At 38.9% G+C, this 19242-nt stretch overlaps 1 protein-coding gene across 6 annotated transcripts in view; it reads right to left on the reverse strand.

Annotated features, from left to right (window-relative positions):
* LYPD6 (LY6/PLAUR domain containing 6) overlaps positions 1 to 19242 on the reverse strand; it is a 151274-nt gene that overhangs the window by 48937 nt on the left and 83095 nt on the right. For 3 of the 6 annotated variants that reach the window (XM_043995431.1, XM_043995430.1, XM_043995426.1), the window contains exon 2: positions 4489 to 4530. The exons of 1 other annotated variant lie outside the window; for it this stretch is intronic. The gene's annotated coding sequence lies outside the window, so the exon portion shown is untranslated. Of the gene's footprint in view, positions 1 to 4470; positions 4531 to 12082; positions 12242 to 19242 lie in introns of all 6 variants that reach the window. 2 more of the 6 variants (XM_043995428.1, XM_043995429.1) reach the window with 2 other exon arrangements.

Below are 19242 nucleotides of genomic sequence, written 5' to 3' on the forward strand. Positions count from 1 at the left end.
CTCATCTTCACGAGTTCAAATGTGGCCTCAGACAGACTAGCGGTGTGACACTGGACAAGTCACTTAACCCAGTTTGCCTCAGTTCCTCATCTGTAAAAAGAACTGGAGATGGAAATGGTAAACCACTCTAGTGTCTTTGCCAAGAAAACTCCAGATGAAGACATGAAGAGTTGGACACAACTGAAACGAACCATTGAGAAGAAATGTGCAGACTTTGCCCAGCATCTCCAAGTGAAAATCTACATTTTGTTTTGAAACTTAAGACAATTTCGTTAGTCTAGGAGAACAAATATACTAGAAATTATGGAGGATTTCTTTGAAATGATGCATCATCAAGCCCTGTCAATACCTCTGGAGATTGACAATGTGCCATCCCTCTTCCTAGCTTTTATTTGCCCTCAGTCAACCTAAGCTATATGTTGTCTTTCCCCATTATCATGAAAATATTAGCATTCCCGTTGACTCCAAGACTCTCCTGTCTATAGCTAAGGAGATAAGTAGTAAATATGTTAATAATTGTCATTTGTCTGGAACTTAAAGATTTGCAAAACTCTTCATATTATTTCGCTTGATGTTCACAACAACCCTGGGAGGTTGGGAATATAGGAATTATTATTATTCTCTTCACAAATAAGGAAAATGAGATTTCAAAATGATGAATGGCATCCCATAGTCACAGGGCTAGCACTGGAGTTTCTGAAGATCTGTATTCAAATCTCACCTTCAAGGGGGCAGCCAGGTGGCGCAGTGGATAAAGCACGGGCCCTGGATTCAGGAGGACCTGAGTTCAAATCTGACCTCAGATACTTGACATTCCCTAGCTGTGTGACCCTGGGCAAGTCACTTAACCCTCATTGCCCCACAACCTCCCCCCCCCCCAAAAAAAAAACCACCACCACAACAACAAAAACAAATCTCACCTTCAAGTCTAGCACTTTTATCACTAAACCACAATGACTCACAAGACAGGGATCAATCGCACTAGATGGAGCGAGAGAACTCTGTACAAAAGCCAGCCTTTGAGATAATCTTAAATTGATTTCACCTCCTGTGGGTCTTAAGGAAACAACCTTCTGATTCTTCCTAAAAGGGTTTTCTGAATCATAGACTTTTATACCTCCATCAATAAGTATTTACTGAGCACCTGTCATGGTCCAGCATTGTTCTTTAAGTATTTTGCCTTAATGGATTGTTACAAGAGGTATAATCTCTAACTAATTGAGAGTTGGCCTTGAAGTTAAGAGCCCTGCCTCTGACACATGCTGGTTGCATGACCCTGGGCAAATCTCTGTCCTCTAGGCAACTCTCTATAAGTTGGTGAAGTCTCTGGACCCCTTCCCAGAATAATGGTTTTAAATGCATTAAATAAAATATAGGCTTACAAAGGAAAACAATTCTAGTGAAAATAAAGGAATATTTTTCCCATTCAAATTCATGTCCCCTCCCTCAGAATGTTTCTATTCCTGTGAGTTCCCTATACCAATAAAATCCCCCATGGGTCAGGCATTGTGCCAAGGGCAGGGGACACGAAAGACAAAAATGAGATGGTTCTGGCCATCAAGCTTATCTTGCATCAAGTTAAAAAAGAGATCACAGATATAAAAGTACTTTGAAAGCTGTATGATTACAGTAAAATTATTTCTCTGAGAAGCTTTAGGGTAAATGGACAACAAATGAAAATGTGTAATTATCACACTCTTAGAAAAACAGGAGAAACAAGCAGTACACCAAAGTAGGCAGGAAGTCTAGAAGATTCAAAGATAAATAACTTCTCCTCTGATTAGACTTTACCTCTGGCTCCTCAGAGATTAAGAGAGAACCATAATCAGGAGCCATCTAATTAATCTCCATGTTTAAAAAGCATACTAAATGCCTTAGAATGTATGCAGAAAGCATACTAAATGTTTTCAGTTATCCATTTCTATGGGAATCATTTCTGGTCCCACCCAGTGCCTACCACCCAGGTACCACCATCTCCCTGGCAGTTGCTTACTCAAATTATGGGAATTTAAAGGAAAGTAAATGCCTCACATGACCTAAACTTAGGTTCAATTGGATTCAACTTTATTATATACCACTGGGTGGCTCAGTGGATAGAACGCTGGGCCTAGAGTCAGAAAGACTGGAATTCAAAGGTGACCTTAAACACTGGCAAGTCACTTACCCTCTGTTTGCCTTAATCCACCAATGAAGCAAATGACAAACTACTCAAGTATCTTTTTTTTTTTTTTTGCGGGGCAATTGGGGTTAAGTGACTTGCCCAGGGTCACACAGCTAGTAAGTGTTAAGTGTCTGAGGTCGGATTTGAACTCAGGTACTCCTGAATTCAGGGCTGGTGCTCTATCCACTGCGCCACCTAGCTGCCCCTACTCAAGTATCTTTGTAAAGAAAACCCCATGGACAGTATGCTCCACAGAGCCATGAAGAGTTGGACATAACTAAATAACAACAAAATATACAAAGGATGTTACTCATGAAATATGAGTATATTCAATATTTAAATAACACATCTGGGGGCAGCTAGGTGGTGCAGTGGATAAAGCACGGGCCCTGAATTCAGGAGGACCTGAGTTCAAGTTTGACCTCAGACACTTGACACTTACTAGCTGTGTGACCCTGGGCAAGTCATTTAACCCTCATTGCCCTGCAAAATAAACAAATAAATAGATAACATGTCCTTACCTTTGTGCAGCTTAGAATATGAGAGACAAGGTGTATAATTATATAAATAAATACAGGTGACTAAGGGCCGGGTGGTACACTTTTGTAATCCCTACTCTGGTTGAATCCCTTGAGTTTGGGAGTCAGAGCTGAATTATGGTTGAAGCCAAGTTGGTGTCCATGCTAAGTTTGCTGCTAATATGAGAAAGCCCCTAGAAGTAGGTAGGGGAGGGACAGAAGGCTGCCCAAGAAGGAACAAACCATCCAAGGTCAGAAAAAATGAACCAGCTGAATGCTGGGATAAGCCTGTGAGCAGCTTCTTTGCTTCCAACCTGGGCAAGAGAGGGAGATTCAATCTCAAAACACACAAATGTGTACAATAAGTATAAAGATGTATAATTCAATTCTATAGAATTTTTTTTCATAGATCTGAAGGTATCATCTTGGGAAGACTTCTCAGAGGAGTATTTTTTTAAGTTGGGCTTTAAAAGATGGATAGGAATTCAACAGATAGGGAGGAGAGACCAAGGGGAAAGGTAAGGGGAGAAAAGTTCAGTCAAAGGATCAGAGAAAGGAATAACACAGAGGCTAGAAAGTGTAGGATAAGTACAAAAGATAGCAAGTAATTAAATTTGGTTAAAATTTTTGGTATATAGTATAAGATAAAGGTGGCATCAGATTGAGGAGAGCCTTGAATGCCAAAAAAAGAATTTGAATTCTACTTAGTAGATAATGGGGAGACATTGGAGAGCTTCAATTAAGAGGAATGGCATAATCATAAGTTGATAGTTAGAATTAGACTGTGTCATAGGTCCCACACGACAAGGCCTCTGCATAAGAAAGAAGTATGGCCAACAGGGTGATGGATGCCTTGGAAGGGATTGATAAAAGAGGCTAGAAAACCTATTAGAAGTGCACTGGAGGGGACAGCTAGGTGGCTCAGTGGATAAAGCACTGACCCTGGATTCAGGAGGACCTGAGTTCAAATGTGGCCTCAAACACTTGACACTTACTAGCTGTGTGGCCCTGGGCAAGTCACTTAACCCTCCTTGCCCTGCAAAAAAAAAGAAAAAGAAAAAAAAAAAAGAAGTGCACTGTAACATTCCAGGAAGATGGTAAGAAAGGCCTATGTTAGTCTAGTGGCAGTGGAAAAAAAAAAAAAGAAGACCAGAATGGACAAGAGGAACACTGATGAAATGGAATCCACAAGACTGAAGATTGGTTTGATAACTCAAAGGTATCAAAGAAGAAAGAGATATATGGGAACTGGGCTCCCTACGTGAAAAATATGCTTAATTTGCACTTCATATCACTAGCTTCCCCATGGTGCTGAGAAGTAAAAGGAAGTAGGGTGATGATGTTCATGACTAATCCCTACCACGTACCCCAATATTAGCACTAGACTATCCTCTAATGTTTATTACTTTGAGTCTGATGGGGCAGGACAGGTAGAAGAGATAAAGAGAAAGCCAGGGGGCAGCTAGGTGGCACAGTGGATAGAGTATCGGCCCTGGATTCAAGAGGACCTGAGTTCAAATACGGCCTCAGACACTTAACACTTACTAGCTGTGTGACCCTGGGCAAGTCACTTAACCCCCATTGTCTCACCAAAAAAATAAACAAACAAGAGAAAGCCAGGACCTTAAGGGGAGTTTAAAAAAAAAAAGGGGTGGATAGCGCATGTATTTATATAGAAGAGGAATGGAAAAGTCTAGAACATGAGGAACTGCTGAAAGAAGGCAGGCCTGGGGAACTAGGAAAAACATAAGGACCCTGAATACCAAGAAAAAGTAGAAAGGGATGACTCACCAAAAGACCTTTACTTACTTAACAACGTTGCCTAAGGCGTTTCTTGTGACAGGAGGGATTCTGGGGAGGGAAGAAGAGAAGAAAAATAAAGCAAAAATCAAGGGCTTTCATCCCTTAGGAAAAGTTTAAAATGCTTCTCCTACTGTACATGTCAGTTTTATGAGTAACACCATAACACATCTTGTCAACTGGCCCCACAGCAGACAGCACTGAGATATTCTCCATACTGCCTTAATTAAGTGAGGACAATTAAGCAGTCAAACTTAATCAGTGTACAAATTACTCAGTTAGGTTTTGACCATCTAATCTTCCAGTTGCTAATTATAAAAGCCAGAGCTTCTTAGAGCTAACTGAGGGGGTAGCTGGGCAGGAAGTATGCCTAAAAAATGACTGCATGCCTGCCTCTTCAATGCTCTGATTCAAAACATCCAGAGCCAGTTCCCTGGCCTCCCAGTTCCTTAGCTGTGGCATCCCTGAAGTGGCTTTTATTCTTCAGAATGGATAGAATTTCTCATTTTCTGTGTGTGTGTGTGTGTGTGTGTGTGTGTGTGTGTGTGTAAATAAAATGTGTTTATGTATATGTGGAGGTGGGGAATGAGAGAGATAGACACAGAGAGAAGAGAGAGAGGAGGAGATGAGAAGAGAGGAGAGGAGAGAAGAGGGGAGGATGTTTACGGATTGCCCGATTCAGTAATGAGCTGTGCATGGATTTAAGTCAATTCCACAAATATTTATTAAGTACCTATGATGTGGGGCAGCTAGATGGCACAGTGGATAAAGCACTGGTCCTGGATCCAGGAGTACCTGAGTTCAAATCCGGCCTCAGACACTTGACACTTACTAGCTGTGTGACCCTGGGCAAGTCACTTAACCCCCATTGCCCTGCCCCCCCCAAAGTACCTATGATGTGCTGGTTACTGGGGCTACCAAGATCAAATAACATCCCAGTCTCTTCCCTTAAGGGGAAAGGCTCTAATGGGAGGCCTAGGATATATACATAAAAGTTATGATGCAAGGATTAGAAAGCTCTTGGTTTGGGGGCAGCTAGGTGGTACAGTGGATAAAGCACTGGTTCTGGATTCAGGAGGACCTGAGTTCAAATCCGGCCTCAGACACTTGACACTTACTAGCTGTGTGACCCTCGGCAAGTCACTTAATTCTCATTGCCCAGAAAAAAAAAAGAAAGCTCCTGGTTTAAGACACAAAATATCACCCCTAACTTTTTAAGAGAACATTTCTTGAAGTTTTTTTTGTTTGAAATAGACAAAACAATCATGCTTATGATGGTCATTTCAATTATTTCTTTGGTGCATTTTTGAGAATTTAAACTCTACTATCATTAGCTGAATGAAGGAGACTTATTATATAACTTTTATAGCTTTATTCAATGATTCTCCGATGATTAATATTAAGGGAGACATAAAATAGTGAGACACATATACTTGTTAAAGGTGTTTACCATTTTCACAGGAGATGCCCAGCACTAGGTTCAAGTGGGAGAGGGATTCCCTATAAATAGGGTATCCTCTAAAATGTTCTTATTTACAGGTGACATTTTTCATTAATCCACAGAATGCTGTAAAATTTCCTAAATGAGATCTACAGTCACACAGAGAAATTCAGCTTTATTATTCCCCTTTCCCACCAAAAAAATCAGTGAAAAATCCCTATTTTTCAGATCACAATGTTCATAGTCCCTACAATGTTTCATCAGGACACATATCTGGGATAGATATTGGAGACAGACAGTGAGCTGGACCCAGAATTAAGGAGGAGATAGAGTGTGGGCTGGTTTGTATTTGGGAAATTGTGCACGACTTTCCACAACCCTTAGTTTCGGTAGACAATAAAGTCCCTTCTTTTTAACATAAACATTTCCCCTGTGATACTTGAGAGTGAGTCCCAACAGATGGGCAACCTGTACACTGTGTGAGAGTCAATATAATGTCAATAGAACTAAAAGAAGGGTCTGTGTATGTTGAGTTTACTCCTTCTGAAGGATTTATATGAGGACATCATCAAGAACTGTATAGAATGAGAAGGTGTGGACAGCTGTGATCTACACTGTTTATGGGGAATATCCATGACAATGAGATCGTGGATCTACTGAAGATAGAAGATAATAAAAGATCTGGGAAATGATCAACTAGTTAAGAAGATGCTATCTGAGAAAAGAATTTAGATTTCAGTACAAAAATTTTAAAATAGGAAAGATGGGATCCTGGCTGGGAATGAAATACATATTAGAAAAGCTAGTAAGATTTGATTTGACCGATTTTTTTTTTTTGCAAGTCTAATCAAAAGGGCCGGAAACTAAAAATGCATATATAACCTATATCTGATTGCTTAAGGCCTCAGGAAGGTGGGAGGGGAGGGAAAGGGGAAGGGATAGAATTTGGAATTCAAAACTTTAAATTAAAATGTTTAATAAAAATAAAAGAAACTAAAAATGAAGAGGGAAAGAGAAAACTATTTTTTCCAAGACATATCATGGAGAATAGCTTCAATGTAGGAAACAGAAATAGAGATCCTCAGAAGCTTATTGAAAGATGTTTGTGTGTGTGTGTGTGTGTGTGTGTGTGTGTGTGTGTGTGTGTGTGTGTGTGTGTGAGAGAGAGAGAGAGAAAGAGAGAGAGAGAGAGAGAGAGAGAGAGAGAGAGAGAGAGAGAAGAAAATTAGTCATTTATAACAATGAGAGAAACAGTGCCCAGGAAGGCTAGGGGCTAGGGAAGTACTTGTCCTGTACTCTGCCCTGACCAAAGTACATTTAGAATATTGTGTTTGGTTACATTTTAGAAAGGACATTGGTAAGCCTGAGTGTGTCCAGAAGAGAACAAATAAGGTGGCTAAAGGTTTGATGATTATACTATACGAGGAAAATCGGAAGGAACTAAGAATGTTTAGCCTGAAGAAGAAAAGATTTAGGAGGTCATGTTAGTTGTCTTTTAGTATGTGAAAAGCTGTCATGTGGAACATTAGACTTTTCTCTACATGGTCCCGGAGGGTACCATTAAGAGTAATAATACGAAGTTGCAAAAAGAAAAAAAGGGCAGATTTAGGCTTGACATAAAGGAAAAATTACTCAAGAAAAGTGGAAATGGCTGCCACAAAAAGAAATCTTAAAGCAAAGATGGAATTGACCATGACTCGGATATTATTGTGGGGGAATTCTTGTTCAGAATATGGTTTAGGCAAGCTAGTCATTAAGCATCTTTCTAATTCTGAGACTCTAGGGGTCTCTACTATATTGAAACATGTGGTGACCAACTGTTCTTTCCTCATGCCCATTTCCATTCTAATTCCATTCTATAACCTCATCTCGTTGCATTTCAGGAGTACACCAAATAGCAAAAATGAAAGTGTCAGGGATTCCATGGGCAAGATGGCAGCAACAACAAGGGCTGGAATATAGCACTTCGTGATTTGCAATGTGTTTTACTTCTATAATTTTGTTTTAGCTTCACAACAATGCCGTGATGTGAGTGCTGTTAAGTGTTATTATTCTCATTTTATAGCTAAGGAAAGTTACAATGCTTGGACAATGATGATGAGGATAATGATGACAACCATTAGTAACAATAATAGCTAGCATTTATATACTGCCTACTATGTACAAGGCACTGTACATGTATTATTTCATTTAATCTTCACAACAACCCTGGGAGGTAAGTGCTATCATTATTTCCATTTTAGAGCTAAGGAAACTGAGGCAAACAGAGGTTAACTACCTTACCCACGTTCACACACTTAGTAAGTCTCTGAGACCAAATTTGAATTTGTATTCTTAATAACTCCAAGCCTGATGCTCTATCCACTGTGAGACATCATCCTGATATCACTGGTCCTCTTCAAGAATGGATGAACATTCAATTGGGGGATGGCTGGACAAGTTGTGGTATATGAATGCAATGGAATACTATTGTGCTGTAAGAAACGATGAGCAGGAGGAGTTCAGAGAAACCTGGAGGGTCTTGCGTGAGCTGATGATGAGTGAGATGAGCAGAACCAGAAGAACATTGTACACAGTATCATCAACATTGAGTTTCGATCTACTGTGATGGACTATATTCTTCTCACCAATGCAATGGCACAGAAGAGTTCCAGGGAACTCGTGATAGAAGAGGATCTCCAAATCCAGGAAAAAAAAAAAAAGAACTGCAGAGTATAGATGCTGAACAAACCATACTATTTCTTTTGTTTTTGATGCTGTTGTTTTTTTTCTATTTTGAGGTTTTTCATCATTGCTCTGATTTTTTCTCTTATAACATGACTAATGCAGAAATAGGATTAATGTTATTATGTGTATGTGTATATATATATATATAACCTATATCAGATTACCTGCTGTCTAGGGGAGCGGGGAGAGAGGGGAGGGAGGGAGAAAAATCTGAAATTGTAAAGCTTGTATAAACAAAAGTTGAGAACTATATTTACATGTAACGGAAAAAAATAAAATACTTTATTAATTTAAAAAAAAAAAAGAATGGATGAACATAGGGGCAGCTAGGTGGCACAGTGTTTAAAGCACCGGCCCTGGATTCAGGAGGATGGACCTGATTTCAAATCCGGATTCAGACACTTGACACTTATTAGCTGTCACTTAACCCTCATTGCCCTGCAAAAAAAACCAAGAATGCATGAACAACAATAGCAGGAAAATCCACTGCACCACCTAGCTGCCATGTCACTCATGTAGGGTCATATAGCTAGTGTACGGTTGAGCCAGGACTCAAACCTAGGCCTTCTTACTTTAAGTCCAACACTCTGTTCACCATACCATTCTGCTAAAGCAATCAGCCACAGACCAAAATTAGGACTTCAGATTATTGACTCCAGTAGGAGGAACAAAAGGATTGAAACAAACCAAAACCAAAACCAAAACCTGAGGTTGCTATTTGGCTAAAGATCAGCATACTGCCACTAAATCAAACCAAGAAATCTTTATTGAATGTCTACTGCACGTTAAGATGTCATAGTCACTATGTTGAATGTTACCTTCCATTTTACAGATAAATTTTTGAAAGGGAAAAAGCGATTAGGTTGGTAGGTAGATGGGAAGAATTGGGTAAAGGGACCCTCTTTGCACTGGAATACATCAATAAAGTAGACTTGGTACCTTTTTTTCTTAACAACCTCAAGAAAAGAATGGAAAAACCCAGTAACTAAGTGACCAAAGAATATAAGCAAATAGTTCTCAAAAGAATTGTGAAATATTAAGAACGATAGAAAAAATGTTCCAAATAACCAATAAGAGAAATGCAAATCAAAACAATCCCGAGGTTCTACCTCACACCCAGCAAATTGGCAAAGATAACAAAAGATGAGAATAGTAATTGTTGGAGGGATTGAGCAAAGGCACTAGTGCACTGTTGGTGCAGCTGTGAATCAGTACAAACATTTTGCAAAGCAATTTGAAATTATGCCAATAAAGTGGCTAAAATACCTATATAAATGACTTGGACATTCCATTAATAGATATATACTCTAAGGAGATCATTGATAAGAAATACCCATAGTCACCAAAATATTTATAGGAGCATTTTTTGTGGTAGCAAAGAACTAAAAACAAAGAGATGCTCATTGACTTTGGAATGGCTAAACAAAATGTGATATGTAAATGTAATGGAATAACCCTGTGCTGTAAGAAATGACAGATGTGATGCCTTCAGAGGATCAGGAATTTACATGAAATGATGCAGGGTGAAGTAAACAGAGCCAAGAAAACTACACACAAGGACCACCACCATGCAATATGGAAAGAATAAGCACAAAACAATGAAAAGTAAATGTTGCAAAATTACAAAGAACAAGACTGACCCCAAAAGAGATATGAGGAGATAGCCCCATCCCTCTCCTTTGTAGGGGTAGGAGGCTCATGGGTATGGAACATTTCAAATGTTTTCAGAGTTTTTCAGTATATTGATTGTTTTCACTTCTTCATTTTTCCTTTAAAATATTCTGTTATATGACTTCTGTTTCTTTTTTTAAAACAAATGTTCTGTTACATGAGATGGCTTTCTGGGAGAGGGAGAAAGAGGGAGACTGAGAGAAATTTTTTCCAATAGAAACATAAAAGTACAAGAGAAATTCAATTTTTTGGCAGGGAAATGGTTAAGTGACTTGCCCAATGTCACACAGTTAGTAAGTGTCAAGTGTCTGAGGCCAGATTTGAACTCAGGTCCTTCTGAATCCAGGGCTGGTGCTTTATCCACTGTACCACCTAGCTGCCCCCGAAATTCAATTTTAAAGAAAAAAGAAAATGGACAGTTATCTGTCCAAGATGTTTTGGATTTTCACCTACTCAAGCAAAAAGCAAGCAAGAAAGAAGTTAATCTTTCATGGTCCTTTCCAGCTCTAGGATTCTCTGGTTTCCTAGAGTTTTACATCCTAGATGATTTGAGAATTTCTGCAACACATTTGCAGCTCCATCAAGAACTCATCCTTCAGAACATGCAGCTAATATCCAAATTCATTTTTGTATATGTGTATGTATATACACAATATATGTATATGCATGTATTGTATGCATGTGTATATGTGTATGTAAGTATATGTATATGTATATGTATATGTGTATATGTATGTCTATGTATATGGTAGCTGATAACTGGTAGCTGGTAGTATAGCGAACACAATGTTGGGCCTGGAGTCAGTGAGATCTGAATTTGAATTTGGCCTTATACATCTACAAATTGTGTGGCCCTGGTCAGATCACTTAACCTGTTTGTCTCAGTTTCCTCAACTGTAAAAAGGAGATAAAAATATCACCTACCCCAATGGCTGTTGTGAGGAACAATTGAGATAATATTTAGAAAGCACTTAGCACAGTGCCTGGGACATAGTAGGCACTCTATAAAGGTTTGTTCCTGCTTATTCACTTCACTTCCTCCTTGATTACTCCTTTAAATTTCATTCTCTACCTCCTTATTTTATTCTCCAAGTTTGTTCTCTTCTGCTGATAACCAGAGCTCTATGTAGGTGGTGGCCAAGGAAAGTCAATGATAGGAACAAAGGAATTTAAGGAGGGGACCTCAGAAGTCATCTTGTCCTATCCTTTTTTGAAAAAAAAAAAGTAGATGAAGAAATTGAGGCCTAAGAGAGGTCAATGCCCCAAACAAATCACATAGATAGCTACAGAGCCGACAGTTGAACCTGTGTCCTTCAATATAAAATTCAATATGCTTTCCACTGCACTAGCAAATACCAAGATCTAAGCTACTAGTTTATTTCAGGTAGGGATGAGAGAATATTAGGATATTTTTATTTAATACTCCAATTTTTAAATTTCACAATTATTTCACAAGAATAAACCCAGGTCTTCTCTGGGGAGATAGATTCTCTTGCAAGTCAAATTGTTTCAGTTGTAGTGTGTGGTTTTGGAGGGGGAGTCAGGGAGAAAGGGAACTGGTTCAGTTCATAGCTCAGCAAAACAATTACTATCTGTGTTCACTTTGAGGTAGAACAAATTAGTGCCGTTTATCGCGTTAGGGGCTCATGAATCAGTTTGGCTTAAGTCCCCGTGGGTCTTGGTATGGTCCTTTTGGGTCTCTTTTTCAAGAAATACACGTTAATTCCACAATGAGAACAATGAAATATCTCCATGCAACAGTACCTCTGGGGCCTCAGAAGAGCTGTACTTAAAAAGCACACAGAGCAACATTACTCCGCGGCAGTGAGAGCCGGGGGGTTTCCTAACAGCTGGATTAAGGGCTTCATCGATCAGAAAGTCTCCGGGGGCAGCACTAGAGCCAGGGAAGAGAGGAGTTGTTAACTGTGGAGAGAGAGAGCATAAAGGCAGAGTCTTCGGAGAAATGAGATGGAAAATGAGAACAAAGAAAGCTGAAGGTGAACAAGTGAATAGAACAGTGTGTTCACTTTTACAACTACAGCTTAAGTAGAAATAATATTCATTTTATTGTAAAAAAAAACAGACCCTGCCTCCTCCCTCATCCCCCCCCCCAAAAGAAGCAACCTCTGTGAGGAAATCTTCCCTTTCAACACATAAGATGAAATCCAGGGATGGGTTGTTTCATTTAGTTTTTCCCTCCTCTGAGATAAAAGTAAAGAAAGGCATGTATAGGCTAAATGAATGGATGATCCACAAATCACTGATGCTGTCTCTTACATCTTTCACCTTCCTGTGTCCAGCCTCATTCCCTCTTGGTCAGGAATTTGCCGGCCTGTCTTATACATTCCACAGTGTCACTGCCATCGTCATCCTCATGATCGTGGTCATCATAACCATCACAACGTCTAACATATAGCACTTTATTAATAAGGGTTTGCTAAGTGCTTTACACGTCATCTCATTTGGTCCTCACAACAACACTGGGAAGGAGCTATTATTTACTGATGTGGAAACTGAGGCAGATAGAGGTTAAGTGACTTGCCCAGGATCACAAAGCTAGTAGTTCTGTCCTCTAGCCACTGTACCACCCAGGTGCCAGGTCGAGGGAGACAAAGAGAGAGACATAGAGAGATAGAAACAGCATTTATTAAGTCTTGACATTTGTATATTGTTACTATTTGTACAACCATTACCCAATCACTGAGGACATATTTCTTCCAACGTTTCACTATCACCAGTAATGATAGTAGTATGAACTTTTTGTGTGCAAAAGACTTTCCTTGCTGTTGGTAACCTTGAAATACACTTCTAGTAGTGGAGTCTCTGGGTCAAAGGGTTTAAAATTTTTAGTTACTTTCCAACAAGACAATACTCTGCTAAATGTACTAATTTCTTATCTTCTACCCCCTCACCTTAAGTAATCTGATGTAGCTCTGCAACTAAGTAAATTTGTCACATCTATAGGAAGAACGCCAATCAATATTTTCAACTCCCCATAACAGATCAATTCACAATTCAACAATTTCTTTGTGTATCATGGCAAAGATTTCTAAGGAAGTCATTTAGATTGTGAAAATCTCATCAAAAACCCCATATCTGGGCAGCCAGGTGGCACAGTAGATAAAACACTGGCCTAGGATTCAGGAGTACCTGAGTTCAAATCCAGCCTCAGACACTTGACACTTAACTAGCTGTGTGACCCTGGGCAAGTCACTTAACCCTCATTGCCCTGCCCAAACAAAACCCCAAACAAAACAAAACAAAACAAAAAATCACCATAGCTTAGACTATGAGAAACAGTAGCTGGAATGTCCTCTCTCTAGGAGTTGAGAACACTGCTTATTGCCCCTTCCAACTATGCTTCTGACTCTCTGGACTCTGTCACCATGACTCGTTGCCTTTTCAACCTTGAACTTCCCAGTGCCTGGAACATTCCTCTGCCATGCTGGCCCCTTTCTTCCATTGCCGAGTCCCTTCCAGGGGCCTCTGTTTTGGGGACGGACCTAGGGCATCCATGTTTCATTCCCTCCCAGTTATGCTTCTCTCTAGACTTTGCCACCATCCCCTAACAGAGGTACTTTCTCTCCCCATCCCCTCTCCTTTCGGCTCCCTTTTATGGGTGTTCTCTTACCCCCATTTGAATGTAAGATTTTTGAGGGCAGATTATCTCTCTTTTTGCTTTTATTTGTATCCCAAACACTTAGCACAGTTCCTGGTACATGGTAGGCAATATATAATTGCTTATTCCTTTCCCTCCTCCTTTTATGATGTACATAATCAAATGCTCATGGACTGTTCCATTGTCTTTAATATCACTCTGAAAAAATGTTCTTCTCTGGAGTGTGAAATGTTATAATGACAGATCTTCAGATGGGCTTATAGGTCAGAAATCTCTTGTGGGGTCTTAGAAGTTAACCAACCAAATCACTCAATTTTGCAGGTGAAGAAACTGAGGTAAAGTAGATCAGACAGGTAGTCAAGAATCAACCAGAGAATCTGGAGCTTGATGGGATTTCAGAAGCCACCTAGTCCATTCTAAATTGGAATAAGAACCCCCTCTGTTACCTCTCCAACAAAAGCCAGTGTAATCTTTGCTTGAGGAATAACCTACTACCTTCTAGTATGGAATGGCTACAATAGCTAGGAAGTTTCTGCATACATGGAGCCTGACTCTGGACTTCCCTGCAACTGCCTTCCTTTGTAGGAAGTCCTACTCTCTGAAGGCAAGTAAAACTGGGCTACTACTCCATCTTCCACATGATAACACTTTACCTATTTGAAGGCAGGTATTCCTGACCCTTTTCTCAAAGATCAAATGATATATTTGTAAAGTTCTTAGCACAGTGCCTGGCATATAGTAGGTGCTCAATAAATGTGTGTTCCCTTCCCCCTTTCCAAATCATATACTCCTAGATATTTAAATTGATCTCTGGCTTAGCAATGCCCTACCTAAAATATGGTGCTCAGAACTAAACATAATATTCTACCTATGGTCCAAGGATGGCCGAGCCCATTGGAGACATCCTGGACACCACAACTCTCCTGTGGCCTAAGAAGGCCTAGTTTTTTGGTCTCTCCTATCATGCTGATAATTCAAATTCAGCCTGACGTGCATTAAAACCCTTGGATCTTTTTCACAATTCTTTTTTAACCCAAGTATACAAATTTATATCCCCATTGAATTTAATTTTATTAGAACTGGCTTAATGTTCTAGAATGTGTAGGGTTTTTTTTTGTATCCTGTCATACTGTGTGTTTGCTATCCCTCTCAGTTTTGTGTCATTCATAAATTTGATAAATCAATGCCTTATTCCAAGTAACTGATAAAAAAATATGTTACATAGCATTGGTCTCCACTAGAGACCTTCCTCAAAGTTTTCACTGAATCATTAATAGCCATTTTGGGGTTGATTCATTATTAAGGTAAATTTCATCTACTGTAATCCCCTGATTTCCCAAAGTAGTAACTCTGTCTAAAAAAAGAAATAAGTTTAATCTGGTAGTTTTTGTGGTATATGATTGTAATGGAATATTATGGTGCTATAAGAAATGATAAGCAGAGTGATTCCAGAAAAACCTGGACTTACATGAACTGTTATATAGTAAAGTGAACAGAACCAGGAGAATATTGTAAACAGTGACAGCAATATTGTTTGATGAAGAACTGTGACTTAACTATTCTCAGTAATACAATGATCCAAGTCAATCTTAAAGGACTAATGATGAAGCCTATCTCCAGAGAAAGAATTGCTGTTGTTTGAACACAGACTGAAGCATGCCATTTTGTGTGTATGTGTATGTGTGTGTGTGGGGGGGCAATTGGGATTAAGTGACTTGCCCAGGGTCACACAGCTAGTAAGTGTTAAGTGTCTGAGGCTGGATTTGAACTCAGGTCCTTCTGAATCCAGGGCCAGTGCTCTATCCATTGCACCACCTAGCTGCCCCTGAAGCATGCCATTTTTAACTTTCTTTCTTTTATTTTTTTCTTTTGTTTGAGTCTTCTTATGCAAAATGACTAATATGGAAATGTTGTAAATAATTGTACATGTAGAGCCTATATCTGATTGCTTATTGCCTCAGGGAGGGGGAGGGAAGGAGGAATAGAATTCGAAATTCAAAACTTTAAATAAAAATGTTTATTTTTTTAAATCTGGTATAGCTTTTTCAAGATGAATTGATGCTGCTTCTCTTTGTTCACTACTTCCTTTTCTAAATGTTTCCTGACCATTGCCTTAATGATATAGTCTAGAATTTTGCAAGGAATTGAATTTGAACTTGCTCAGCCTATAATTTACAGACTCTGCTCTTTCCCTTTGAAAACTGGGGCAAGATTTGCTCTTCCCTAACTCTGTGGTCTTTTCTCCACAAAATTCCAAAGATCACTGACAATTGGCAATTACATCTGCCATTTTTTTCTCAGTTCTGAGGGATGTAGTGTGTCTAGACCTAATATTTTATATTTATCAAGGACATTTAGGTATTCTCTTACTGTTTTCTTTCTTATTTTGTGTTTTAATTGCCTACTGACCATTTAGGTCCTGTCTTTTTCAGTACAGCAGTTCCCCTAAGCAGAGAAAAGAGAAGCAACAGAGATGAGTAGCCCTGTCTTTTCTCTGTTATTGTTTATCATTGTCCCATGTCCCTTGAGCACCATTCTTTTCTTTTATCTTCTTTTCCACAATACAGATTTTTAAAAAAATATGTATTTCTGTTGGCTTTAGGTTATTTCACTGGCTTAAGATTATTATGAATTTTAGTGCTTTAGGCACTATTATTAAAGGAACACAGCAAACTTTTACCTACTTTTGCTCCCATTTTCTTTGTATCTTTTTAAAAAATTAATTAATCAGTTAGTTCTCTGTAGATCCACAAAGATTTCCAGTCAGTTTGCCTTTTGCCATCTTATTGGAATTATTTCTCTTTGTGTCCTTGGAATTTGATTTTTAAGATCCTCCCATCTAGACTAACTTCCTTGATAGATTTTTTTTTTTTTTGTGAAGCAATTGGAGTTGTGTTAGGGTCACACAGCTAATTAGTGTCAAGTGTCTGCTGAGGCCAGATTTGAACTCAGGTCTTCCTGACTCCAGGGCCAGTGCTCTATCCACTGTGCCACCTAGCTGCCCCGATAGAATTTTATATCATGGAAACATACTTATCCTTTCCCTAAAGTCTTTGAAATCCATTCTTCCAAAATCTAAGGTACATGCCAAAACCATGCTTAGATTTTTATTATCTATCATGATTCTAAGGCAGAAAAGTCACTTCCTCCCAAGATTCCATTTTTTTTCTACTAGTGCCTCCTTACTCAACATAATCAGGTTCAGAATAATACATCCTCTCATTGTTGCCTTTACTTTTTGAAGGACAAAACATAGGCAAGACAAGAACTTACTCCTTTTGATAAGGAGAGTATGCCAGTAAATTTCAGGATAATTTAATTCTTTCATCACTACTATATTATGCTCCTGTATTAGGCTTATAACCTATGCCACAAACTCGACAACTTTTTCTTCTTTCTGTCTAGGTGGCCCATAGTATATTACAATAATACTGCTTCCATTTCTGCCACCATTGATTTTCATTCAAATACATTCTCCCCAGTGATTTCCCCCAATCTCTGGTTGATAATTTTCCTCACTTATCTTCCTAATATACAATGCTATTCTTATCCTTCCTTCTCTTTTTCTTAGTCTTTTTCTTTTGAATATGGCTCTGGCAAGGTATGCTAATCATGGATCTCATGCCAACAAGTCTCAGTAAAGTCAGATTTGCCTCCTTTCTTCTCCTTTGTTGATATCCATATTTTATGCATTCATGCATCCTATCTCCTTTCTTGGATCTTTCTTTCATGTCCTATGAACCACTGTCTTCTTTCTTGCCATTTTTCTTATCTTCTACCTACTCTCTGTGATATAGCTTGGTGGGTATACCCTTATAGTTTTATCCCCCCACTCTTTAGGTTAAATCCCTTTTGATTAGACTTGGAAGAATTTAGGCAAGTAGATTTTTACTAACACTTCTTAGGTATAGTCCATCTCTGACAAAGAAGAATCCATTACTATTTTAAAGCTATGTTTCAGAAATTCAAATCCCATTCTCAAGACTTACTCTTGAGAAGAAATAATATGACATTCTGGAAATAATTTAAAAAATGAACAAAAGATTTGGTATGGAAGACCTAAGTGCTTGCTTTTTTGCAATTGACCAGATAATAAGAACTCTTGCATTATCCATGCAGGCTGGGGTTTTTATTTTTACCTAACAAAGTTTCTTTTTGGAAATGACAAGTTCTTTTTTAAAAGGCTGTTTTTTTTAATACATCTTTAAAGGTTTTAAAATTGTTTTATATCTGGTCAAGTTGAGATTTTTAAGAACCTCATTTTTAATTTGTATAAATGTACACCTGATTATTTTTTAAAAATTGCAAGGTGAGGCAGCTAGGTGGCACAGTGGATAAAGCACCAGCCCTGGATTCAGGAGGACCTGAGTTCAAATCTGGCCTCAGACACTTGGCACTTACTAGCTGTGTGACCCTCGGCAAGTCACTTAACCCTCATTGCCCCCACAACCCCCCCCCAAAACCCATAAAACAAAACAAAAAACCCTACAAAAACCCATCAATAAAGTTTTAAAAAAAATAAGTGAAAAAACATTTATTGATGGGTTGATTACCTTAGGGAATACATACCCCAGGAAGATAGAACCTCTTTCTGTTGTAGATGTCAGATTAACAGTCATCTCACTACCCCATCAGCATGGAGTCACCAACCACCTACTAATTGTGTCTTTTACCTCTGGCCCTTACTGAAGGATCTCTTTCCTGAGAGTACCTGTATATTTATATCATGTTACATCGAGCACAAACTATAGTTTCCTCCTAAATGTGTCAACCTATGCCCCTTATGGGAGAACCTTTTATCTCTTCCTTAGATCCAAGTAATCCTTCATTTTTTTTTCTCCTTTGTATCACATTTTTCTGGTAACACAGGCAAGATTTCCTTTCAATTATTTAGATAATTTTCTTGTAGCCCTTTTTTTTGGTGGGGCAATGATGGTTAAGTGACTTGCCCAGGGTCACACAGCTCGTAAGTGTCAATTGTCTGAGGCCAGATTTGAACTGAGGTCCTCCTGAATCCAGGGCCGGTGCTTTATCCACTGTACCACCTAGCTGCCCCTTGTAGCCCATTTTTAAATAACTTTTTTTTTACATGACCTGTGATTTTATTGTAAGAGAAAATGCCTTTTACTAATGAAAATCAGCAACAGCTTGGTGACTTCTAGTCTTAGAGAAGTACTTAGAATACTGAGAGGTTGAGTGGCTTGCCCAGAGACACACAGCCCATTTGTGTCAGAGGCTGACTTAAATCCAGGTCTTCTTGATTCTAAGATCTGTTTGCTTTCTATATCACTGCTACCTTTCACCT

Source organism: Dromiciops gliroides, chromosome 3, assembly GCF_019393635.1.
Source record: "Dromiciops gliroides isolate mDroGli1 chromosome 3, mDroGli1.pri, whole genome shotgun sequence".
Taxonomy (NCBI): domain Eukaryota; kingdom Metazoa; phylum Chordata; class Mammalia; order Microbiotheria; family Microbiotheriidae; genus Dromiciops; species Dromiciops gliroides.